Source organism: Hypanus sabinus, chromosome 17, assembly GCF_030144855.1.
Source record: "Hypanus sabinus isolate sHypSab1 chromosome 17, sHypSab1.hap1, whole genome shotgun sequence".
Taxonomy (NCBI): domain Eukaryota; kingdom Metazoa; phylum Chordata; class Chondrichthyes; order Myliobatiformes; family Dasyatidae; genus Hypanus; species Hypanus sabinus.
The window spans coordinates 15,296,368-15,323,100 of NC_082722.1; the positions used below are offsets into that span (position 1 = coordinate 15,296,368).

Consider the following 26,733-nt stretch of genomic DNA (forward strand, 5'->3'; position numbering starts at 1 on the left):
TGCCTTATAAAGCCTCAACATTACATCCTTGCTTTTATATTCTAGCCCTCTCAAAATGAATACTAACATTGCATTTGCCTTCCTCACCACCGACTCAACCTACAAATTAACTTTTAGGAAATCCTGCACAAGGACTTCAAAGTCACTTTGCATCTCAAATTTTTGAATTTTCTCTCCATGTAGAAACTATGGAGTAGTCTGTACTCCTTGCATGAAACCTGTGTCAGAAGTAGGGCTGCAACTTAAATTGGAATTGAAAACCGAACTCCGAGGCCCAGAGTTGTAATAGCATTGCCCTAACCACTACACTGCTGTGCCACTGTTGTGCACAGAATAAAACTAGTGACAGTAAATCAGAAACCTGTTTTATGTTGCCCTTAATGTTGCCGATTGTTTAGTGTCATCCATGTTGAACTATCACACAAAAGTCCTTTCCATGCATTGGCTTGCAGAATTGCTTCGAACTATCTGTCTGTTCGGCTTAAACTAAATACTATTGATAACACAGAGGTATTTGGCAACATTTCTTCACTCATCACAATACAGAACACTGTCATTGAACACAATATTTGGAGTCACTTTCAAGGACTCTGCAACTCATGTTCTCAGTTCTATTTATTTATTATTTCATTTTGTGTTTGCACACTTAGCTCTTGTGTGAGTTATTTCATTGATTCTATTGTACTATCTTGTTCTACTGTGAATGCCTGTAAGAAAACGAATCCCAGGGTAGTATTTGGTGTCGTGTATGTACTTAGATAATAAAATTAACTGTGAACTTTGAATTTCTGTAATATTTCCTTGAACATAAAAAAATGTCCTATCACACTTTTTAATGTAGCTAAAAGCAATCTGGAAAAAACGTCAGTCTTTGAATTTTGGGAGAGCTCAAGATCAGATCAACAATCTGTGCCCCCAACCCATGAGAAAACAAGAGGTGACAAGTGATAAAGGTTACCACATCATTATGACTTGATTATTCAGGACTTTCTACTGCCTTGAATGGGAAATATATTTCCTGTTTACAGATGTCATCATCTTGTGCACAATTCAGAATTCTATTATTTCATATGGTTAAAATTGAAGATCTTTTTACAAACACCTTTTGTATGTGGACCTGAAACCAGCACCCAATATTCTGAGTGGCAATTTCCCATGAAATTTCCACTTCAAAGATATTCCCTCTGGAGAGCATTCACAAAGCACTGCAAGGTCTTGGAAAGATAAGCCACTTGACAGGAAATGAAGCATTAAGCTTTGTCAGTAAATGCTCATTCACAAGAACTGCTGTAAATTCATTTGAACAAAGCAGTCCTTAGTTCTGTACTGCACTTGCCACTGCCAAACAGATTATGAGTTAAAAAGACAGAGCTTACTTCTGCACCTAGTGTGAGAAGATGGTTGCCTTTCTGATGTCAAGCCTATGACTCGAGGTGTGCCACAGGGATCAGTGCCGTGTCTGTTGTTGCTTTTCATCTTTATTAGGGATTTAGCTGATAACGTGGTAAACTGGATCAGCAAATGTGTGGATGCCACAAAGTTTGGGGGTGCAGTGACAATGAAGAAGGCTATCAAAGCTTGAGGTATGATCTTGGCCAGACGGGAAGATGAGCTGGAAATGATCAAATTTAATGCAGATAAATGTGAAGTGCTGCATTTGGGAAGGACAGACCATGGTAAGGCTTACACAGTGAATGGTAGAGCTCTCATTCAAAGTGGTATCACAGATGGATAGGGTTGTACATTGGCCTCTGTACTTCCCTCTGCAATTGGATCCTCGACTTCCCAGCCAGAAGACCACAATCTGTGTGGATTGGTGATAACATATCCTCTTCGCTGACGATCAGCACTGGTGCACCTAGGGGATGTGTGCTTAGCCCACTGCTCCACTCTCTCTAAACCCATGACTGTGTGGCTAGGCATAGCTCAAATACCATCAATAAGTTTGTTGTTAATACAAATATTGTTGGTAGAATCTTAGGTGGGGACGAGAGGGCGTACAGGAGCGAGATATGCCAACCAGTGGAGTGGTGTCACAGCAACAACCTTGCATTCAATGTCAGTAAGATGAAAAAGCTGATTGTGGACTTCATGAAGGGTAAGACAAAGGAACACAAACCAATCCTCATAGAGGGATCAGAAGTGGAAAGAGTAAGCAGTTTCAAGTTCCTGGGTGTCAAGATCTCTGAAGACCTAAATCTAGTCCCAACATATCGATGCAGTTATAAAGAAGGCAAGACAGCAACTATACTTCATTAGGAGTTTGAAGAGATTTGGTATGTCAACAAATACACTCAAAAACTTCTATAGATGTACCGTGGAGAGCATTCTGACAGGCTGCATCACTGTCTGGTATGGGGGGGGGGGGGGGGGGGGGCTACTGCACAGGACCGGAAGATGCTGCAGAGGATTGTAAATTTAGTGAGCTCCATTTTGGGTAGTAGCCTACAAAGTACCCAGGACATCTTCAAGGAGTGGTGTCTCAGAAAGGCAGCGTTTATTATTAAGGACCTCCACCACCCAGGACAGGCCTTTTTCTCACTGTTACCATCAGGTAGGAGGTACAGAAGCCTGAAGGCACACACTCAGTGATTCAGGAACAGCTTCTTCCCCTCTGCCATCCAATTCCTAAATGGACATTAAACCAATGAACACTACCTCACTTTTTTAATATATATTATTTCTATTTTCTGCACTATTTTTAATCTATTCAATATATGTATACTGTAAATGATTTACTTATTTATTATTATTATTATTATTATCATCATTATCATTATCATGTAATGCATTGAACCGCTGCTGCTGAGTTAACAAATTTCACAACACATGCCGGTGAAAATAAACCTGATTCAGATAAATCAGGATACGTGGACTGGAGTTAAGATGTTATGTTGAAGTTGTACAAGACATTGGTGAGGCTGAATTTAGAGTATTGTGTGCACCTACTGACAGAAAGAAATATCAATAAGCTTGAAGGAGTGCAGAGAAAATTTACAAGGATGTTGCAAGGACTTAAGGATCTGAGTTATAGGGAAAGGTTGAATTGGTCAGGACTTTATTCCCTGGAGTGCAGATGAATGAGGGGAGATCTCATACAGGCATAAAAATTATGAGGGTGATTGCATGAAGAATTTTCCCCTCTGGTTCGATGAGACTAGAACTAGAGGTCATAGTTTAGGTGAAAGGTGAGATATTTAAGGGGAATCTGAGGGGAAACATCTTCGCTCAGAGGGTGGTGTGAGTGTGGAATGAGTTGCCAGCAGAAGTGGCTTCTGTGGGTTCAATTGTAACATTTAAGGCAAGTTTGGATAGGTATATGGATGGAGAGATATGATCCAGTTGCAGGTAGGTGATACTAGGCAGATCAGTCGGGCATGGACTGGATGGGCTGAAGGAACTGTTTTTATGCTGCAGTACTCTTATGACTCTCTAACACAAATGTGAGACAGTAATCTGCTGTGCCTACACAATATTAAACCTACGTTGTCTTATCATGTTAATGTTAACCATTTTAAACAAATAAATGCTGGCATTAACATAATACCAGAGAATTTAGACAATTCTGAGATTAATCATGCTCCATTTTCAACTACCAGGTTCTGAAGGTCTACTCTTGCAAAACCTGGCATGCTTTTGATACAGTTTTGGATTTATCAAGATGAAGATGTAACACTTAATAAAAGAAGCAGTGTTCTACTTCAATTATTTAGTCTTAGCATTTAATTCACAGCTCAGAAGTTGAGTTCTCTCCATTCTGTTCCTGAATTCCAATATCATAAGCATATCTCTGACTACATAACAATTGAAGGGAAACTTGCAGATAAAGTGATTGAAACTGGATATAATCATCATTTATGCTCACCTACAAAACTCCTCATAAAATAATAACTGGTATCAGTATGCCACCAGCTTCTAGGCACATTAGAAGCTACTTCTTGATGAACCTGTACATTCATTCTTTCTGAAACTGCTTGTCATTTGGAAGACTTTTGTGCGCTTGACAGATTTTCTCTTAACTAGTGAGGTAATGTTATGCACCTCACTAGGCAAGCAAAACAAAAGCTATTTGCTGCCAGTTCATTTGTGCTGCTGACATACATTTTATATTCAAGCTTATTGTTTTCAATGTTGATTTGCCTCCCGACCTGTCCAAGTCCTATACAACAATCCCTTAAGGGTGCCAGAACTGACACACCGTGATGATGGACCAAGACCTGCCCACAAAACCAATGAAAAAATTTTTGACACCTTGGCCCTACGTTAATTGGCCAACAAAGTTGTCATTCTCTGAAATTCAAAGCAAATAATACTTCATAAAACAAGTAACATTTTTAAAGTAAGATCAAAAACTCAACAATATTTTAAAATTTTGATTAATAAACATTACATTTCAGTCCTATTTAGCTTTCACCTTGGCAAGTACTATCCCACTCATGGACAAGACAATGTTGTAATTCCATGGTGAAGATCCCTCTGTGTGTCAATGTTGTATTTATATGCAAACTTTCCTCTTGCACTTGACCTCCCAAAGTGCAAAACCTCACATTTGTTTATTAGAATAACTGCGTCTGAAGGCGTAAGAGGTGTCTGAGTGAGAGTTTCATGAGGAGAAAGGGTGAGAAAATGGGGAAAAGAAGATGAACAGAATAGAAGGTTGAAAGTTTAACCTGGGGTCCACGTGGAGGTCATGTTTGTAGGATTGCTCAGTGTGGCACATATGCCAATTAAAAGTTAAAGTCAATTGAGTTTGAGATGGTGACTGAAGGAATTTGTTCTTCTCCTGGAGAAAACTAATTGGGCAAAAGTTAAAGATGAAGTTTAGCAGCAAAGACACAAAGTACACTGCAGATGCTGTGATCAAAGCAACACGTACAACACACTGGAGGAACTCAGCATGGGCTGAGAGAAGACCTGATAAAAGTTGATGAAACTATGACAGACATTGATAAAGTGGACAGTCAGCACCTTTTTGCCTGGGTAGAAATGCCAAATACATTTGTTTTTACAGAGTGTGGTCAGTGTCTGGAACAGGATGCCATATTTAGTGATGGAAGCTGATACAAAAATGGCATTAAGAGGTTGCTAGATAGACATATGAATATGCAAGAAATGAAGATTTATGGAGATTCAGAAGAGATTGTAGTTTATCTCAGCATCAGATTCAGCGCAGATATTGTGTGCAAAAGGGCCTGTTCCACTGCTGTACGGTTCTATATTGTGAGTTCTAAAAAAATGCTCATAAAACTTGAGGTCAGGTAATTCCTTTAGAAAAGGTTAGTATTTTAGACTAATGTCCTTTCAACTTGTTTTTCTCTCCAGTGATACCACCCCACCTGGTCAGGTGCCGAGTATCTCCATTGTTTTCTCCTTTTATTTAATTTAGTTCACTGGTCAACTGATCTCCTTTTCACACTTCATAAATGTCAATTTACAGCAAGCCTTGATGATTTATCCCATTCTCTATCAAGTCCTATTTGCCCATCAGCCGATTCTCAGCTACAATTCCGATTTAAGTCCCTCTATAGACTTGACCCTTCTACATCTCTAATCCAACAACAACCAACTCCAAAATTTGTCATTCAACTGAGCCATTTCTAATATTCTCCTACTTCTTCATTTTACAATTTGCAATCACACTTTCAGCCATCTGAGTTTCAATCTCTAGAATCCTTTCTCTAAACCAGTGGTTCCCAACGTGGGGCGTACGCCCCACAGGGGGGTAATTTGATTTTTAAGGGGGGCAATTCGAGAATGAGTTATTAACAGTGAATTTTTTCTAGTAAGTCTGTGTGAGTATGAGTGTGTGTGCGAGTTAATACATATGTGTATATACAGTATGCATACATAAAAATGTGTATGTACATGTGTAATTGCATATGTACTGTATATATAGTGTATCACCATCATTACAACCATCAAATGGCTTTCATAATTAAATTAATGAATTGACTGATGTAGGAAGGAAGGAATGAACAAGTCCAAACGCGTAAGAAACTCGTATGAGGTCGCGCCAATGCTGCTTTTTGCAGTAGCTTTCGGTTCTTGGTGGTGTGAAGGTGTTTACATTGCGTCATCTCTTTTAAACGTGTATATGTCTTTGTATGCTGTAGAAACGAATCGGCATTGTTTTATTTATTTATTATTATTATTTTAATATCACTTAATGTTCTTTTTTTTTACAATTTCTTAGTAATTTCTTCCTCAGAACTTTAACAGTCCTTTGCTTCTTTTATTTTTCTCTTTCATGAATGCCATGTTCTTTGGAAGCTTGTTTAAACCAAGTTAATGGTCTTTTAGGCTTCCTCCAGGTGAATAGGAGTTCACTTTTTGAATAATAAGAATTATATATTACCACAGGGGGCATCAGGATTTTAGAGGTGATTAGGTGGGGCATGGACAAAAAAAGGTTGGGAACCACTGCTCTAAACCCTTTCCTTTGCTTTAAACCCATCCTTAAAATCTATCTTTGGCCATTTCTACTTTTTTCTTTGGGCTGCCATTTATTTCTGGGTATTTCTACTGGTCATTCCCATGTCTGGAACTGTCCCAGCACACCCCTCACAGGCAAACTCACTTTTTGTGACTTAATTGCCCCATCTCTAAATGGCGAGGTTTTAAAACAATACTTGCTCAGATAAATAGAAAAGCTATATCCGAGACTTACACTGGAGAGAAAATTCTGAAGTCTTGAATTTCACATATTTCAACGTTAAGAGCCTCTGCAAAAGTAAAACTGAAAACAAGTTTGCACAAGAGTATACTTCTTGGCAATCATTGTAAAAGTCACACCCTGCATGGTATATGGTATTTGTCACTATTCCAACAAAGATCAATAGGCTTCAATTCCAGCATGACTAATCTTTATAACACCAGTATCCATCCAGTTTAATGTGCATCTCTGGAACCTGCTTGCCCCATGAAGTTGAAGATTTGACATCTGGCTATTATGAGTGGGGAGGCAAGAGAAATGAATCTAATCTCCAAACCCTCCCCAACGGCATTGGTTCACTGTAATAAAAAGACGGACAGAAATTCCGAGACAGAAAAAAGTTCAGCACAGAAACAAGCAAATTGGCCCATGTAGTCTGCGCTCAACCAATTAAACTGCCTACTCCCATCAACCTGCACTAGGACCATAGCCCTGCATATCCCTACCATCCATGTACCTATCCAAAGTTCTCTTAAACGTTGAAATCGAGTTCACATGCACCACTTGCGCTGGCAGCTCATTATACACTCTCATGACCCTCTGAGTGAAGAAGTTTCCCCTTATACTCCCCTTAAACTTTTCACCTTTCACCTTAAACTCTACTTGGATTCTCACCCAAACTCAACAGAAAAAGCCTGCTTGCATTTACCCTATCGATACCCCTCAGAATTTTGTATACCCCTATCAAATCCCACTCATTCTTCCACGTTCTAATCCATTCAATCATTCCTTATAACTCAGGTCCTCCAGACCCGGCAACATCCTGTAGGTAGGTGACCAAAACTGCACACAATACTCCAAATTCAGCCTCACCAACACATTATACAACTTCAACACAACATCCCATCTCCCACCAATACTTCAATTTATGAAGGCCAATGTGCCAAAAGCTCTTGTTATAACATTAACTACCTGCTATGCCACTTTCATTGAATTATGGACCTGTATTTCCAGATCCCTTTGTTCTACCGCACTCCTTAGTGCCTGACCATTCACTGTGTAAGACCTACCCTTATTGGTCTTACCAAAGTGCAATACATAGAAACGTAGAAAATCTACAGCACAATACAGGCCCTTTGGCCCACAAAGTTGTGCCGAATATGTACCTACATCAGAAATTACTAGGATTACCTAAAGCCCTCTATACCTCACACTTGTCTGCATTAAATTCCATCTGCCATTTTTCAGCCCATTTTTCCAGCTGGTCTAGATTGTACTGCGAGCTCTGATAATAAGACCATAAGACTATAAGACATAGAAGCAGAATTAGGCCATTTGGCCCATCTAGTCTGCTCCGTCATTCATTCATGGCTGATCCCTTTTTTACTCCTCCTCAACCCCATTTCCCGGCCTTCTCCCCATAACCTTTGATGCAATGTCCAATTAAGAACCTATCAATCTCTGCCTTAAATACATCCAACAACCTGGCCTCCACAGTTGTATGTGGCAACAAATTCTATAAACTCACCACCCTCAGGCTAAAGAAATTTCCCCACATCTCTGTTTTCAAAGGGTGCCCCTCTATCCTAAGGCTATACCCTCTTGCCCTGGACTCTCCCACCATGGGAAACATCCTTTCCACATCTGCTCTGTCTAGGCCTTTCAAAATTCAAAAGGTTTCAAATCAGATCCCCCCCCCCTCATCCTTCTAAATTCCAGCAAGTACAGACCCAGAGCCATCAATCGTTCCTCGTATGATAACCCTTTCATTCCTGGAATCATCCTTGTGAACCTCCTCTGGACCCTCTCCAATTCCAGCACGTCTTTTCTAAGATGAGGAGCCCAAACCTGTTCACAATACTCAAGGTGAGGTCTCACCAGTGCCTTATAAAGCCTTAGCATCACATCCCTGCTCTTGTATTCTAGACCTCTTGGAATGAATGCTAACATGGCATTTGCCTTCCTCACCACCATCTCAAACTGGAAGTTAACCTTCAGGGTGTTCTGCACAAGGACTCCCAAGTCCCTTTGCATCTCAGAGTTTTGAATTTTCTCCACATTTAGAAAGTAGTCCACACATTTATTTCTACTACCAAAGTGCATGATCATGCATTTTCCAACATTATACTTCATTTGCCACTTTCTTGCCCATTCTCTTAGCCTGTCTAAGTCCTTCCGCATCCTACCTGTTTCCTCAACACTACCTGCCCCTCCACCAATCTTAGTATAATCTTCCTCACTGTCCACTACACCCCCAGTCTTGTTGTCATCCACAAATTTGCTGATCCAGTTAACCATACCATCATCCAGTTCATTGATATTGATGACAAACAACAATGGATCCAGCACCAATCTCTGTGGCACTTCACTCGTCACAGGCCTCCTCAGACAGACAATCAGCTACTACCACTCTCTGGCTTCTCTCACAAAGTCAATGTCTAAAAGTGGCATCACAAGTAGATAGGGTAGTAAAGAGAGCTTTTGGTACATTGGCCTTTATAAATCAAAGTATTGAGTATAAGAGTTGGAATGTAATGGTGAGGTTGTATAAGACATTGGTGAGGCTGAACTTGGAGTATTGTGTGCAGTTTTGGTCACCTAATTACGGGAAGGATATTAATAAGGTTGAAAGAGTGCAGAGAAGGTTTACAAGGATGTTGCTGGGACTTGAGAAACTGAGTTACAGAGAAAGGTTGAATAGATTAGGACTTTATTCCCTGGAGTGTAGGAGAATGAGAGGTGATTTGATAGAGGTGTATAAAATTATGATGGGTATAGATAGAGTGAATGCAAGCAGGCTAGGGGAGGAAAAAACCAAAGGGCATGGGTTAAGGGTAAAAGGAGAAAAGTTTAAAGGGAACATTGGGGGGGGGGGCCTTCTGCACACAGAGAGTGGTGGGAGTGTGGAATGAGCTGCCAGATGAAGTGGTGAATGCCGGCTCACTTTTGACATTTAAGAAAAACGTGGACAGGTATATGGATGAAAGGGGTTTGGAGGGATATGGCCCAGGTGCAGGTCAGTGGGACTAGGCAGAAAAATGGTTCGGCACAGCCAAGAAGGGCCAAGAGGCTTGTTTCTGTGCTGTAATGTTCTATGGTTCTATGGTTGTATGGTCTAAACCAATATACTACCTCACCTTGAATACCGAGCAACCGAATCTTCTTGATCAACCTCCCATGCAGGACCTTGTCAAATGCCTTGCTAAAGTCCATGTAGACAACAGCCCAGTGGTTTGCCTTCTTCAATATTCCTGGTAACTTCCTTGAAAAGCTCTATAAGATTGGTTAGACACAACCAGCACACATGAAGCCATTCTGACTATCCCTAATCAGTCAATGTCTATCCAAATATATGGCCCTTTAAAATACCTTCCAATAACTTTCTCGTTACTGACGTCAGGCTCAATGGTCTATAATTTCCTGGTTTGTTTTTAAAGCCCTCCAATCACTGAGCACATCGACATGAAACACTGTCTTAGAAAAGCATCATCCATCAGAGATCCTCATCACCCAGGCCATGCTCTTTTCCTTCTGCTGCCATCAGGTAGATGGTACAAGAGCTAAGGCCTCAAACCCCCAGGTTCAGGAACAGATACTACTCCTCAACCAATAGGCTATGGAACAAAAGGGGATAACAACACTCATTTGCCCATCCATTGATATGTTCTCACAACCAACGATCTCATTTTAACTCTTTATCCAGTTATTTCATGTTCCCATTAGTTACTACTGTTTACTTATATTTGCATTTGCACAGTCAGTTGTCTTCTGGTTGACCTTGATATACTTACTATTCTATAGATTTGCTGAGTATGCCTGCAGGAAAATGAATCTCAGGGTTGTATGTGGTGACATATATGTATTCTGATAATAATATTTACTTTGTACTTTTTTCATTTTAGAGTCTTCCTTAAATATCAGAACAACATTAGCTATCATCCAATCCTCTGGTACCTCTCCTGTCACTAAGGATGTTATAAATATCTCTGCTATGGCCCCTGCAATTGCTGCACTTGCCTCCCTTAGGGTTCAAGGGAACACCTAATCAAGCCCTGGGGTTTTATCCACCCTAGTATATTTCAAGACAGCTGACACCTCCTCCTCTGTAATCTGTACAGGGTCCATGAAGTTGATGCTGCTTTGCCTTACTTCTACAGACTCTGCGTCCAATTCCTGAATAAATACAGATGCAAAAAATCCATTTAAGATCTCCCCCATCTCTTTTAGCTCCAAACATGGATTACTGTTCTGATTTTCCAGAGGACCAATTTTGTCCCTTACAATCCTTTTGCTTCCAACATATCTGTAGAATCCCTTAGGATTTTCTTTCACCTTGTCTGCTAGAGCAACTTTAAGCCTTCTTTCAGACTTCCTGGTCTTTTTTAAATGTTCTCTTGCATTTCTTAAACTCCATAAGTACCTCACTTGTTCCTACCTGCCTATACCTGCTAAGCACTGCCTTTATTTCCTTAACCAGGGCCTCAATATCTCTTGAAAACCAAGGTTCCTAAAAAACTGACAGGCACACAACAAGCTTTGTACTCTCAAAATTTCACTTTTGAATGCCTTGCACTTACCAAGTACACCATTGCCAAGAAACAGCTTGTCCCAATGCATACATGCCAGATCCTTTCTTAAACCATCAAAATTAGCATTTCCACTTGCTTATATCACAATCTACCTCATTAATTCCTTTCATCTTGCCTGTGCTGTCCTTTCTCTCTAACTGTAACACTTTATCTCAATGCACTGTTGCTATGAAATGACCTGTATGGATGGCATGCAAAACAAAGATTTCACAGTAGTTCAGAAAATGTGACAATAATTAACCAATTTATCAATTTAGAAAGTTTAATATGATACGCAATCAAGACATTTACATTATTATATAAGAATGTAATTAAGAGGTAAGTAAATAATTTAATGTTCGAGCTAGTCTCAAAAGACCTGACACTAACACATGAATGATGAGGTACAGCTCCAACCTGCAATTTCTATGAAGCTACAGTACTGTATAGAAGTCTGAAGTGCATATATATATAAAAGCAGGGTGCCTAACACTTTCACACAGTACTGTATTCATCAACATAGAGTGGAAAGCGAGTTCATAAATCTAGCTTCATTATCTGATGAGACCGGGAGGGTTATTTTCAAAATGGTTAATTCTTCATCATTATATGCTCGTCATTCCCTTCTACAGTTTAAAGTAGCACATAGGGCTCATATGTCTAAAGACAAGCTCTCTTGTTATATTGCAGATATATCTCCTTACTGTGACAGATGTAATAGTGGAGAGGCTTCATTAATTCACATGTTTTGGTCATGTTTGAGCTTGAAAAATATTGGAAAGATGTATTCCAAACTTTTTCTGTACTTTTTAAAGTTAGTTTTAAGCCCAATCCTTTGACTACCTTATTTGGTATTGTTGAGGAAAGAGTTATAATTTTGGAGCCTTCTCATTTGCGGGTTTTATTTCTCTTATGGCTAGGAAGGCGACCTTGCTTAAATGGAAGGAAGTTGTTCCCCCTCCCCCCCACACATGCTCAATGGTTATGTGATGTTATGTCATGTTTAAATCATTCATAAAATCTATACCCCCTACCAAGACAAAGCTGGTTGGTTAAAAAAAAACACGAGAAAAAAAGAGCACTTTACCATATAGTGTTTTATAATAACAATAGCTCAGATCTGTATTTTAATTCAAAGATTAAAGTAGTTCAGAAAGGGTCCCCATAACATTTGAAAATCTTGGTTAGATTCAGAGATCGAACAACGGATCTTCTCTAGATTCAATTTATTTTATTTGATTGATCATCATTATGGGATACCGTGACTGTATCAGTGTGATTTATATATAGTGCATTTCATGCTATTTTATTTTGATTTATAATAGGTATCCTTATGAATTCTGTATTTATGTATATGAAACTTAATAAAAATATTGGAAAAAGAAAAAAGAAAGTAAATCAGGCAACAACAAAGGATATTGGGAATGGTGAGGATAGAGCACCATGGGGCAGGTGGCAGAGCAGTGCCAGGGGCAGGGGGCAGGTGGGTTGGTGCAGTGCAAACACACACAGCCCTCAGACACCAGGCAAGGTAATTTGATTCCAGACAAATGGTTTATTGATCATTACGTAATGACTCCCTGGTGCTTCCCGCTCCTTCCCCTCTCCCTTCCACTTTTCCCAACCATGATTCCACTCTCCCTGTCCCCTTCCCACTTTCAGTCCACAATAGAGACCGGTATTAGAATCAAGTTTATTACCACTCATATATGACATGAAATTTGTTTTTTTTTTGCTGCAGCAGTACAGTGCAATACATAAAGTTACTACCGTACTATGCAAAAGTCTTAGGCACCCTAGCTATACATGCACAATACTCTATATTAAATATATTAAACAACATGCACACATATCTGTTCACGAGAAATTGATGTTCTTGAACTCAGTTAATTGTGTTTCATAAATCTGCATTTATCATTAGAAAATCACATATTAGCCTGTTTTCATTTTAGTTTTCTGTAATATCACAGAAATCAACAATGTCGTACATTTACCATATCACTTTAGCTGTTGATCTCCAAAAATGAAATAGTATTGTGGAACAAGATACCCAAGACAGTGTGGTAAAGATAATCCCTTTAACAGCGCTGAGAAAAGAACCTTATCTGGAAACAATGAAGGAATAACAAATCAGACTAAAAATAGTTGTTTAATTTTAGGGTACTGTTTTTTTATCCTGCATGAAGCTCACTCTAGAAATCCACTCAACATACAGAGTGCCTTTCTGTTGTACATGTGTTGGATTTATTAGAAGCTCATGTATCAAGGACTTTGTCAAAAAGAGCTGCCAGTTAAAACATTTTGTCAGAAGTGAAATTAACCACCGTTTTGCTGTTTTGCTATTCCTTCACTAACCATTGATAAAAGACTTATTGACTCCTTATCTCAGCACTGTAGGAGTACTTTCACCCCCACAGGCTGCAGCAGTTTAAATAGGAGTCAGTCCATTGTCACCGTTTCAAGAGAAAGAACAGATGGGAGATAAATATCATCTCACATGGATAAGAGAAATATGTGGCCCTTGTGATATGTATTCTGACAATTCTTAGCAATCAAATTAATTTCAATGTAAGAAAATCTACCACTATTTATAATCACAAACACAAGAAAATCTGCAGATGCTGGAAATGCAAAGCAACACACACACAAAATGATGGGGGAGCTCAGCAGGCCAGGCAGCATCTGTGGAGAAGAGTTGAACAGTCGAGGATTTGGGCCAAGATCCTTCATCAGGACTGGAAAGAAAGGGGATAAGTCAGAGTATGAAGGTGGGGGGGGGGGGTGGAGAAAAAGTACAAGGTGATAGGTGATAGGTGAAACTGGCAGAGGAGGGAGGGTGTGAAGTAAAGAGCTGCAAGTTGATTGGTGAAAGAGGTAAAGATGGAGGAGGGGGAATCTGATAGGAGAGGGTAGAAGAAAGGAGCACCAGAGGAAGGTGATGGTCAGGTAAGGAGATGAGGTGAGAGAGGGAAGTGGGGATGTGGAATGACAAAGGAGGAAGGGCAGCAATTACTGGAAATTCGAGAAATCGATGTTCATGCCATCAGGTGTTGCTCCTCCAACCTGAGAGTGGCCTCATTGTGGCAGTAGAGGAGGCCACGGACTGACATGTCGGAATGGGAATGGAAAATAGAATTAAAATGGTTGACTACTGGGAGATCCTGCTTTTTCTGACAGATAGAATGTAGGTGCTCAGCAAAGTGGCCCGTCAGTCTTCATCAAGTTTCACCAATATACAGGAGGCCAGCCGAGAGCACGACAAAGTAGATGACCCCAACAGACTGGCAGGTGAAGTGTCACCTCACCTGGAAGGCCTGCTTGGGGCCCTGAATGGTCGTGAGGGAGGAGGTGTAGGGGCAGATGTGGCACTTGTCTGCTTGCAACTATTTATAAACAACAGTTAAAGAATTTGAAAATATAAGAACTGGTTTTACTTGTATGAAAGATCTGTATAGCCAATACCATTCTGGAAGTTAAGTTGCAAATTTGACAGTTACTTTCCCATTTGTATTTGCTGCTATGCACCAAATTTTGGCATAACTTTATGAATAACTGATTGGTAAGTGGTCAAATGTATGACGCACATCACTAATGTTGTAGTTGCACTGAATTTGGGGTCACCTGAACCATAATTTCTTCACATCTTTATTCATCTTCAGACAAGTAGAACTGGGCTTATAACTCCTATTTGAACAGCAATTGCTCTCTGAATGAAATAATCCTAGTATTTCTTTGTAACATTCTTTGCAAAAAAATTTATACCTAAATATATAAACACACATCAGCTGAAGTTAACACACAGTCATCTGGATTTGTTATCCACTCTAATTGCTTTCCTGTAGTTCTGATGTGGTCAGAGAAGACTAAAACTTGCCATTTCCCAGACTGCAGATCTCAAAGTCTAAAATATACCTGTCATGTGTAGTTATGTACAATAAAGATAGGAACTGCTCTTTGTTGTTCAGTTGTTTAGTCAAGTCTAACTCTTCATGACCTCGTAATGGTTATTTTCAAAATGGTTGCTAGTGTTTTCATGGCAAGACACAGAAGTAGATAGCCAGGCCTTTACTCTTTGCAGACACTGCTGCTGTCCAGTTGGGACCTGGCTGGATTTACCATCTGCCTTGAAGTCCAGTGCTGATGCCACTATACCACCAACCAGAACAGCTCTACTTACTCATTAAACAGTGTTCAATTCTCCCATCCTGCTCCTAGAATTCCAAAAGTTGGTACAGCATTTAAAATACCAGAGTAAGAATCCAGACCTTGACTAGCAAACCAAAGACCCAAATTTAAATACAACAAGGGCAGCTGGTAATTTGAATTCAGTTAATAATCTGGAATTTTAAAACAAAAATCAGTAACTAGTTACTAGAAATGATTACATTAAAACCATCAGATTGTCATGATAACCTAAATGAATCACTAATGCATTTCAGGGGATGAAATCTTCTTTCCTTATTCAGTCAACTATACTTGCCTGGATATGTGTGGCTTCAGAGTCACCATGTGGTTGACTCTTAAATGCCTTCTGAAATGGCCGAAGAAGTAACCACAGTTACACCAGAAACTGCAACACTCTAAGAACCAATTTAGTTGGAATTCTTTGTATAACTGCACAGGAAAAGATAGCTCACCATTATCTTATCAAGAGAAAATTGGTTTGAGCAATGACTGCTGAACTTGCCAATGACATGCAGATGCCAAAAACGAATAAAGACAAAAAATTAGAGCGGGCAATGAGAGTTGTAAAAAAAGTCTGTGCAAAGCTCCTGAGAAACTGAGCAGGAAAGGCTTCCGAAGACGAGCTCGAAGGCCCATTGCTCACCTGAAGCAAATCTAAATTTGACCACATTCTTTGATAAATGAAACTACCATTCATGTGAAAAAGTGTGTTACAACCAGAACATAGATCACAGAAATTTCACTGGGCAAGTGGAAATATGATGGAGGTATGTCCTCCATTGGTATTGTTAGATGTTTATTTCATAAGATAATGGTTTCCTCTTTATTAAAGCATCATGTCTTAAGAGAATTGGTATCTATTTGCATAAGTTACAGAAGTAGGAAGAGGTCATTTCCCCTTGTGGCTGGTCTGCCACTCTATAAGACCGAGGCTTATCCTCAATGCTATTTTCTTGCACCAACTTTATATCCTTAATGCCTAAAAGCCAATAGATCTTCAGTCTTTTGGTCAAGTATTCACCATCATAAGATAATGGTGTCTGATTATTAGCACCTTGCCAAGAAACACCAACTCCATACCTAGCCTATCAAGCACCATATGAATCTTTATCACATTAATGAGATTTCCTCCCATTTTTCTACATGGACTCAGCCTGTTTAATGTCTGCTCATACAGCAAACCTACCATCCTATGAGTTAATCTGGTGAACCCTTGCAGCAGTCCATAAGTATATCCTTCCTTAGGTAGAGAGACAATAGCATTAAATATTCCATTGCAACCTCACCAGGGCTGTATACAATGGAACACACCATCTTGCTATAAAAGGAAGAATACCATTTGCCTTCTTAATTGTTTGCAGTATCAATATTTTAATTTTCTGAAACCTTGAGAACTAAGGAACCCAGATACTTCTGAACACCAACAACTTTCAATTTCTCACCACTTAGAAAATAGTCCTGAAGAAGGGTCTCGACCCAAAATGTTCACCATTCATTCATTTCCTTAGATTCTGCCTGATCTGCTGAGTTCCTCCAGCATTGTGTGTGTGTTGCTTTGGATTTCCAGCATCTGCAGACTTCATGTTTAAGAAAATACTCTACCCTTTTACTATTTTCATTCATAGTGAAGACTTCACATCTTATCACATTATATTCCTTCTGTCATACCCTTGCCTAAGTCTCTACGCTCAGTGGCCACTTTACTTGTAACACCTATACACCTGCTCATTAATGCAAATATCTAATCAGCCAATCATGTGGTAGCAATCCAATACATGAAAGAATACAGACATGGTCAAGAGGCTCAGATCAAACATCAGAATGGGGAAGATATGTGATCCAAGTGATTCTGACTGTGGAATGATAGTAGGTGCCAGATGGGGTGGTTTGATTATTTCAGAATTTGCTGATCTCCAGTATTTTTCACACACAGAGGTCTCTAGGATTTACAGAGAATTGTGTGAAAAACAAAAAAAAAATCCAGTGAGTGGCAGCTCTGTGGGTGAAAACTGCTTTTTAATGAGAGAGGTCAAAGGAGAATGCTGGCAGGAAGGCGACAGTAACTCAGGTAACCACGCGGTACAACAGTGGTGTGCAGGCGAGCATCTCTGAATACACAACATGTCAAACCTTGAAGTGGATGGGCTATAGCAGCACACCACGATCATACAGTGTGGCCACATCATTAGGTACAGAAGCTACCTAATAAAGTGACCACTGAGTGTATATCCCAAATTCTCTCTGCACCCTTCTCACATGCCTGGACTACGCCCTTGCTTTGTATCATCAGCAAACTCAGTTATACTAAATGTGATCCCTTTATTACTGATACACTTTATAAAGAGTCAGGGTCACAGCACCAATCCCAACCGCACGGAAGCAGTCAAAGCTGAATATGACCCATTCATTCCCAAGGTCTGTTTTCTGCCCATTAAGAAGTCCCCAATCCTCTTCAATATACCATTGCAAAATCATGGAATCTTAGAACACAGAATAGCATAGGAACAGGCCCTTCACCACACAATATCTGTCCCAAACACATTTCCAAATTAACTTAACATCTTCATCATGAACATGATTCATTCCTGCTTATTTAAATGATGATCTAAAAGCTCATTTCACTACTTACCCTGGCAGTATGGTCTAGGCATCTAGCACTGTATATATAAAAAAAATTCCTTGTACCACAGCTTTAAATTTTCTACCTTCCTGCCAACTTCAATAGTATCAATATGGAGCATAACCTTTGGCTGTTCACCATCCTATCTCAGAATTTCCTGAAACCACAAGCTTTTTATTTTGTTTGATAATCTCTTGTGTGGCACCTCATCAAATGCCTTCTGAAAATTCAAGTCCGTTGCATCCACTGACTTGACTGGTTTATTTAATAAACCAGCATTAAGAAAAGCTAATTCCTATTTTACATAACAAGGAGGAATACAGTCGGCTCTCCTCATCCGCGAATTCAACCAACCACGAATCGCGAAAACCCGGAAATGCTCTTCCAGCACTTGATGTTCGAGCATGTACAGACTTTTTTTCTTGTAATTATTCCCTAAACAATGCAGCATTACAACTATTTTACATAGCATTTACATTGTATTAGCTGTTATAAGTAATCTAGAGATGACAAAGTATATGGGAGGATGTACGTGAGTTATCGTGGATTGGGATCGAAAAAAATCTTAGTTCTCTTACTAAGTAAGTCAGAACAGGTACATCCAGTATTATTTAGCATCTGTTAGTCAAATGTTTGCATTCGTATATAGTATATATTTTACCTTTCTATGCATATAAAACACTTAAGAACGTATGTTTCAGTGCCGGGCTCGGGAAGTTCCCGAGTTCGATCTAGTGACAGATCGCTATTGAATGCACTCTCCACCGAGTCGGGTTGATGTGGAGGATCAAAAACCCAAAACCCAATAATTAAACCACTGCATTGCTTAGTAATAATTGTAGCTTTCATCGGAGCAGGGCCTTTCATATGCTCCATTAAAATTGTTCCGATCGTTGACCGACTATAGCCTAACACTTTTCCAATGACTGATGGCATTTCACCTCTTTCCGATCGCTTTTTTACTTCCACCTTATTTTCAATTGCAATCATGATTATTTTCATGAACAGAAACACTGCGGATTCAGAGCTACACCAGGTCCAAATGCCCACCGCTCTGAACATGTATAAATGTGGTTTTCCCTTGGAAGCTTCAACATTTCTCAGAAGCATTGAATTGTAGAGGGAAATTCAATCCTCTTGTAAAATCTTCTTCAAAAGATTCACAAGATTCAAAGTAGATTTATTATCAAAGTACAGTATATATGTACTATATAACTCTGAGATTCGTCTTCCCACAGACAACTACAAAATAAAGAAAAATCATTTAACCCATTCAAAGAAAAACATCAAACCCCCAACATGCAAAGAACAACAAATCACACTAACGGCTAAAAACTAGCAAAAACCACAGAATATACAACATCAAATGAAAGAGTCATTGAAACAGTCCAGAATATAAACACGAGAAAATCTGCTGAAGCTGGAAATCCAAAGCAACACACACAAAATGCTGAGTCCCTCCAGCAATTTGTGTGTGTTGCAGTCTAGGAGTATTCAGTTTAATTCAGTTCAACTTTGTGCTGTGTCATTCATGAATCATTTTACATACTTTTGTAAATTGCATAAATTTGAATATAAAAAATGAGACTCATACCTCAGTTTGCAGATCTGCCTTCAACTGAGCATGCAGGCAATTACCTCTCACAGCCTGTTCATTTCTTACATCCATGGTGTGCAACCCAATCTGCACATCATTGGCCTCACTATTTTTTTAAAATTGTTTTCCTTCCAATTTCTATTTCCCCATCAAATGAAATGATATTCAGTTCACCAGTGTTCAAGTCTTTAAAGCTATCAGAGAAAATTATCCCACAAGAATTTTCATCACCGCCCCTTTCCACTACTGATAAACTTTAGTGCTCACTTTGGATTTTCCAGATTCCACAATTGAAAATGATGTGCATATTGGTGTTTAAAAAAATTGTTGGGTTATAGTCAACCAAATTAAAATAAATGCTATGCAGTTTTAATCCAGACCACTCATTTGCAGTTATTTCTAGCTTGGTAGCACTTTTAACACAGAAAAGGTCACAAACTGCTTCATTGGTCTGAAGTAAAAGGCTTCATATCCATGTCTGAGAATTAAGACATAAATGTCTGCATGTTAGAATGGTTAATAATATGTGGAAACTGGTGTGAAAAGCAATGGTTAAAGAAAGTATCAAAATCAAGTTCCACCAATTTTAATGATTTGGAAGAGATTGCATATATAAGGAGATAGAAAATGTGAATCATTTTGAAATTTAAAATAGGAATTGTGAATTTAGTATTTTGAAGAACATGCAGGCTAGGACATGAACAAATGGAATGAAACATGAGCTACAATGAAGTTTTCAATTTATTAGATTTTAAAAAAGATAGAAGATTGACTAATAAGAAGAGTAGTGGTATATACAACAAAGTTGTAAAATTTTGACTAAAATCTCAGGAGCACTTTCCAAATGTAACTAACTATAACTTATTCAGTCATTGTAAGTAAGAGGACTTAATAATAAATGTCAATTAGTACATTTACTGTTATAAGATAGCATCTTCCCTAATTTACCATGAACAACAGCATGAAGAAGCTGCCAATGATATTAACACCTTTATCACAATAATCAGATCCTTTTCATGTGTTTTTTGGAAGCGAGGGGTAACAAATTGATTCTAAAATGTCATCTAAATGCTATCTGGTGTGCTTTGTGCCACAAGATGTACCAGATGACATACTGGTAAGGAAATTAGTGGCTGTCACTCAGAAGTTTGTGGATAGCTTCTTGTGATGCCTATATGCTCATTTAATGTTGGTGCTACCATTTTAAAACAAATACCCTCTCATTCAGCAGCAGGGAAGACATCAGACTGTGCAATTTGAAAGGTTCATTATTTAGTTTGCAAATGGACTGCTGAATGATTTTTACTGGCTGTTTCAATGATTGCACACCATGGTATAATTTTAGACTGTAAGTGTCCCTAAAGCTTACTGAATGTGATGTGGTACACTCTGAGAAGATTGATTCTGCCTTCAGACTTCCTAAGTAAACATGTAGCTCCCTGTAGCCAAGTGCATTAGGGGGATTTCCCTTGGGTTTATTCTGCATATAATATGACAGAGATGATGAGTAGAGGGCCTGCAAAGTACAATTTGCTAAGAATTGGAAGAAATGTTAGAAATGAAGGGATCCCAACAAGAGGCTACCTCTGCCAGCGTCTTCTGAGTTAAATTGCCTAATTGATCTTCGGTATGTGAAACGTTTACATTTCAGTAAGGATATCATCATTAAAATCTGCCATGCATTTCAGTTATAATTCCACTATCAGAGCAGGGAAATTGCCTGCCACAGAGTCTCATCTTGGACTCCTTCTAGGCTGACTTAGTAATGTATAATAATTCATACAGTTAGATAAAGCAGTTCACAGATGCTCTCGAGTGAAAGAGAACTCACTATACTTCATTGTCTTGCCTGAGAACAACAGGTGGAGTTTGCATGTTTACTTATGTTAAGGATGCCAATTACTCTGCTTTGTGGGCATTGTAATATCAGCAATGAGATATATTGTTGCTCAAGGCAATTCTGGTCACTGAATGCTTAGTGGATCGTGCAGGTCACTGGCAGTTTTCCAAGTTGTTATGTTGTATTCACTCTGCAAAGTCTGGTGTACTATGTCATGACTCCAATTTGCAAATCATACATAACTAAGCAGTATGCAAATTATGAAATCAAGGTCAGTGAATGAAAAATGATTGAACAGGCTACTGACATTCACAAGCTTTTGTCTCATAATTTCTCCTCCAAGGCAGCTGTCAAGAATCTTGGTGATCTTACTTTCTGCTGAAAAACATGCTGTCATGAGTGCATAATGTGTCAGCGGCTACAGAGCAGTCAGCGAAAGAACAGTAGAAGTCACAAGAAGAGCAGAAGGCAAATGTGAATGAAGAACAGAAGTGGAAGCCATTGAAATAGCTTTTATCACTTGACTGTGAATAATTCATCAGAAGTGGAATTGGTTTATTATTGTCACATATACCGAGAATCAGTGAAAAGTTTGTTCAGATAAAATTGATACACATTACATTGAGGTAGAGCAAAGTAAAATGCAGCAACAGAATAAAGTGTAACATCTACAGATAACATGCAGTGCATGTAAACAATAAGCTGCAGGGTGGTAGGAGGTAGATTGTGAAGTCAAAAGTTCATTTTATTGAACTAGGGGACCATTCAATAGTCTTATAACAGCAGGGTAGAAGCTAACCTTGAGCTTGGGGGTTATGTGCTTTTAAGTTTTTGTATCTTCTGCTCAGTAGAAAAAGAGACTGTCCAGGGTGGGTGCAGTCTTCGATTTTGCTTGTTGCTTTACAGAACTTTACAGAAGGAGGAGCGGCTGGTTCCACAGATGTGCTGAGACAACTCCACAACTCTCTGCAGTTTCTTACGGTCAAGGGCAGGGCAGTTAACATGCTAATGGGATAAGATGCATTCTGTGGTGCATCAATAAAAATGAAAAGGATTGATGGGGACTTGCCAAGTTCCTTTAGTCTCCTGGGGAAGTCATGACCTTTCTTGATAGAGTTGGATCCGGACACGTTATCGGTGATGTTCACTCCTAAGAACTTGAAGACCTCAACCTCAGCACCACTGATGAAGACCACCACCCCATCCTGTCTTAAGTCAATAACCAGCTCTCTTGTTTTGTTGACATTGAGAGAAAGATTATTGTCACACCACCACATTACTAAGCTATCACCTTCCTGTAAACTGATTGTTATTTGAGATGCAGCCCATTACACTGACATCATTTGCAAACTTGTAGATGGAATTAGAGCAGATTTTGACCATACAGACATGGGTGTACCAAGTGGAGAATAAGGGACTGAGGACATAACCTTGTGGATCGTCAGTGTTTAGAATAATTGTGGTAGAGATGTAGTTGCTCATCCTTACTGGCAGTGGTCTGCTGATCAGAAAGTCAAGGACCCATTTGCAAAGGGAGGCATTAATTACCAGGGTGCAGAGTTTGGTGATGAGTTTGCTTGGAGTAATAGTATTCAGGGCAGAGCTATCATCAATAAACAATAGTCTGACATAGATGTCTTTAGTGTCAAGATGTTCCAGAGATAAGCCAGCAAGATGGCGTCTGCCATAGACTTATTTCGGCAATAGGAGAATTACAGTGCATTGATGTTGTCTGGGAGGCTGGAGTTACTGTGCCATGACTAAACTCTTGAAGCACTACAAGATGGTAGATATAGAGCCATGTGGGATCCACAGATTGAAGCAAGAAGAGGTTAAAAATGTCTACAAATAACCCTGCCAGCTGATCTGCACAGAATCTAAGGACACCGCCAGATATACCATCTAGGCCAGATACTCTCCATGGGTTCTCTCTCTGGAAAACTGATTTACATCCACAGCGGTGACGGTGGTTTCAGGTGCACCGAGAGATGTTGGGGTGCGTGGTGACATAACAATTCCCTTCTGTTCAAAATATGCGGAGAATTCCTTAAACTCACCGGGAAAGGATATGCTGCTGTTGGCAATGCTGTCTGACTTCATTCTGCAGCTCATTATAGTATGTAATCCCTGCTACAGCTAACAGTCAGCCTGGAACTGACTTTAGACATCCAACTGAAATTTCAATATGCACAAGCACAAATCCTATTCATCCTCGTGTCACTATGAAATATCCTTTAAACCATAATGCAAAATTGGAAGCCAACACAGGGCATACAAAGTCAAATTTATGACTCAAGAATGCCTTTTCTCAGTGAAACATTATTCACACTTGAGTAGCACACACAAAATGCTGGAGGAACTCTGCAGGCCAGGCAGCATCTATGGAAAAAAGTACAGTCGATGTTTTGGGCCAAAACCCTTCGGCAGGACTGGAGAAAAAAAGCTGAGAAGTAGATTAAAAAGATGGAGGAGGGGAGAGAGAACCACCAGGTGATAGGTGAAACCTGAGGGGGAAGGATGAAGTAAACAGCTGGGAAGTTGATTGGTGAGTTGAGGTAGGAGAGGGAAAAGGGGGTGGGAAATGGAGAAGGGGGGGACAGTTGAGGGGCATTACTAGAAGTCCAGGTTGGAGGCTACCCAGACAGAATATAAGGTGGGGTTCCTCCAACCTGAGTGCAGCCTCATCACAACAGTGGAGGAGGCTGTGGATGGACATATCAGAATCGGCAAGGGAAGTGGAATTAAAATGGGTGGCCACTGGGAAATCCTGTCTGCTCTAGCGGATGGAGCGCAGATGCTCAGTGAAGCGGTCTCCCAATCTACGTCAGGTCTCACCGATGTACAGGACGCCACACCGGGAGCACCGAATGCAGTAAATGACCCCAACAGACTCACTGGTGAGGTATTGCCTCATCTGTTTAGGGCCCTGAATTGTAGTGAGGGAGGTGTAGGGGTAGGTGTAGCATTTGTTCTGCTTGCAAGGATAAGTGCCAGGAGGGAGATCAGTGGTGGGGGTCAAATGGACAAGGGAGTCATGTAGGGAGCGATCCCTATGGAAATCGGAAAGTTGGGGGGGAGGGAAAGATGTGCTTGGTGGTGGGATCCAGTTGGAGGTGGCAGAAGTTTTGAAGAATTATGTACTGGACATGGAGGTTGGTGGGGTGGTAGATGAGGACAAGAGGAACCCTACCTCTGGCATAGTGGCAGGAGGATGGGGTAAGAGCAGATGTGTGTGAAATGGAAGAGATACAGTTGAAGGCAACATTGATGGTGGAGGACGGGAAGCCCCTTTCTTTGAAAAAGGAGGACATCTCCATCATTCTAGAATGAAAAGCCTCATCCTGAGAGCCGACGTGATGGAGAAATTCAGGAAAGGGGACATCATTTTTACAAGTAGTAGGATAGGACGAGATGTAGTCTAGGTAGCCGGGAGAGTCTGTGGGTTTGTAATAGACTTCGGTGGATAAGCTGCCTCCAGAGACAGAGGCAGTGAAAGCAAGAAGGGGGATGGAGGAGTAAGCAATGGACCAGGTGAATTTGAGGGCAGGGAGGAAGTTGGAGGCAAAATGGATGAAGTCAGCCAGTTCAGCACGGGTGCAGGAATCAGTACCAATGCAGTTATTGACGTACCATAGGAAAAGTGCAGGATGGTCACCAGTGTAGGCTTGGAACATAGACTGTTCTACACAGCCAACAAGTAGGCAGGCATAGCTGGGACCCATGCAAGTGCCCATGGCTACCTCTTTTGTTTGAATGAAGTGGGAGGAACCAAAGAGAAATTATTGAGAGTAAGGACAAGTTCTGCTAGGCGGAGAAGAGTGCTGGAGGAGGGGAACTGGTTAGACCTGGATGAGTTCTGCGGGGTGGAAGGGAATTGGTTAGGTCACACGTGTGTTTGCTTGGTGCCTCTATTCAGTATGCCTTGTCTAGTGGCCACAGCATGGCTAATGAGAGGCTGGTACTTTCTGCATTATAGTGGAGGATATAGTACCTGGGCCCAGAAAACTGACACTTCTGCAGCTAGACAGCCTTCGCTCTGGAAAACACCATCTTGAAATTAGGAACAGAGTCCAGGGTGGCCAATAGGTTGCAGGAAGAAAAGTGTTTGCGTTCATAGTTGGATCATGAATATAATCGAACAGACACTAAATTTGTTTTCCTCTGAGCAGTACCTCAGTGGTAACTTGCCAGTAACAATACTGCTGTTGGATGAATAATGGGTGATGATGAGACAGAATACAGGAGTGAGGTAGGACATCTGTTGAGTGAGCTGCAGTGAACTGTACCTCTTATTCAACATCATTAAAACTAAACAGCTGATTGTTGATTTCAGGAAGGGGAAGGAGGGCAAACATATGCCAGTCTATGCTGATGGAGACAGTCAATAGCTTTAAATTCTTGAGCCTTTATATATCAGATAATCTGTCCGGGGCCTACCACATAACTGCAAGCACAAGGAGATTTGGCATGTTGCTGAAAACTCAAGAAGTTCTCTAGATGCACATTGAAAGTATTCTAACTGATTGCAACGTGGGCCAATACAGCAATTTGAATGGGCAACAATGCAAAAAGCTGCACAGAGTAGTGGACTCGCCCAATACATCATGGGCACATCCCACCTCACCAACTGTAGTAACTACATCTATTACTGAAGGCAACATCTATTATCAAAGAGCCCCACCATCACTGGATACAATTGCCGCTATTAACATCTCCCAATGACTTTGCTTTTTTTTAAAAAGGGCTTCTTGGTTCCTTGCATATAGATTATATTTCTTATACTTTTCAACTTCACCAACTTCCAATACGCTGATGGAAAGTTTGAAGCCCTTTTATGTGTTATGCTAATCTTTCAATGTCCCTTTGATTTCATTGAGTTCTAATCTGTCACCAGCATCTTCTGTAGCCACAGTACTATTTTAAGAAATGAAAGCTAGTTTTTAAGCAAAGCTACTACCTGCATTGGGATCAACTGATGTGGATTAGTCACATGTCCAAACTCTGGTGCCCTACCTAAATGGATATCCGATATAACAGCTGTGTGTCTATCCAGTTCCTGTTGTGTAGTCTTATATTATGATCAGTAGGTGGCAAAATTCAGGAAATTTAAACAGATTTCTACTAATAAATATCACAATAAGTTAGCTATTTTGTAATGAACACCTATAAATTTAGTCACACAGACAAAAGTTTATTAGCAAACGTCAGTGCATAAATATGCTGACCACAAATATAATCTCAGAAATTACATGACACAAAACAAAAAATAAC

At 40.0% G+C, this 26,733-nt stretch overlaps 1 protein-coding gene across 5 annotated transcripts in view; it reads right to left on the reverse strand.

The window, feature by feature from the left end:
* The window catches only part of mmp15b (matrix metallopeptidase 15b), a 68,553-nt gene that overhangs the window by 38,801 nt on the left and 3,019 nt on the right, over positions 1 to 26,733 (reverse strand). The window lies entirely within an intron of this gene.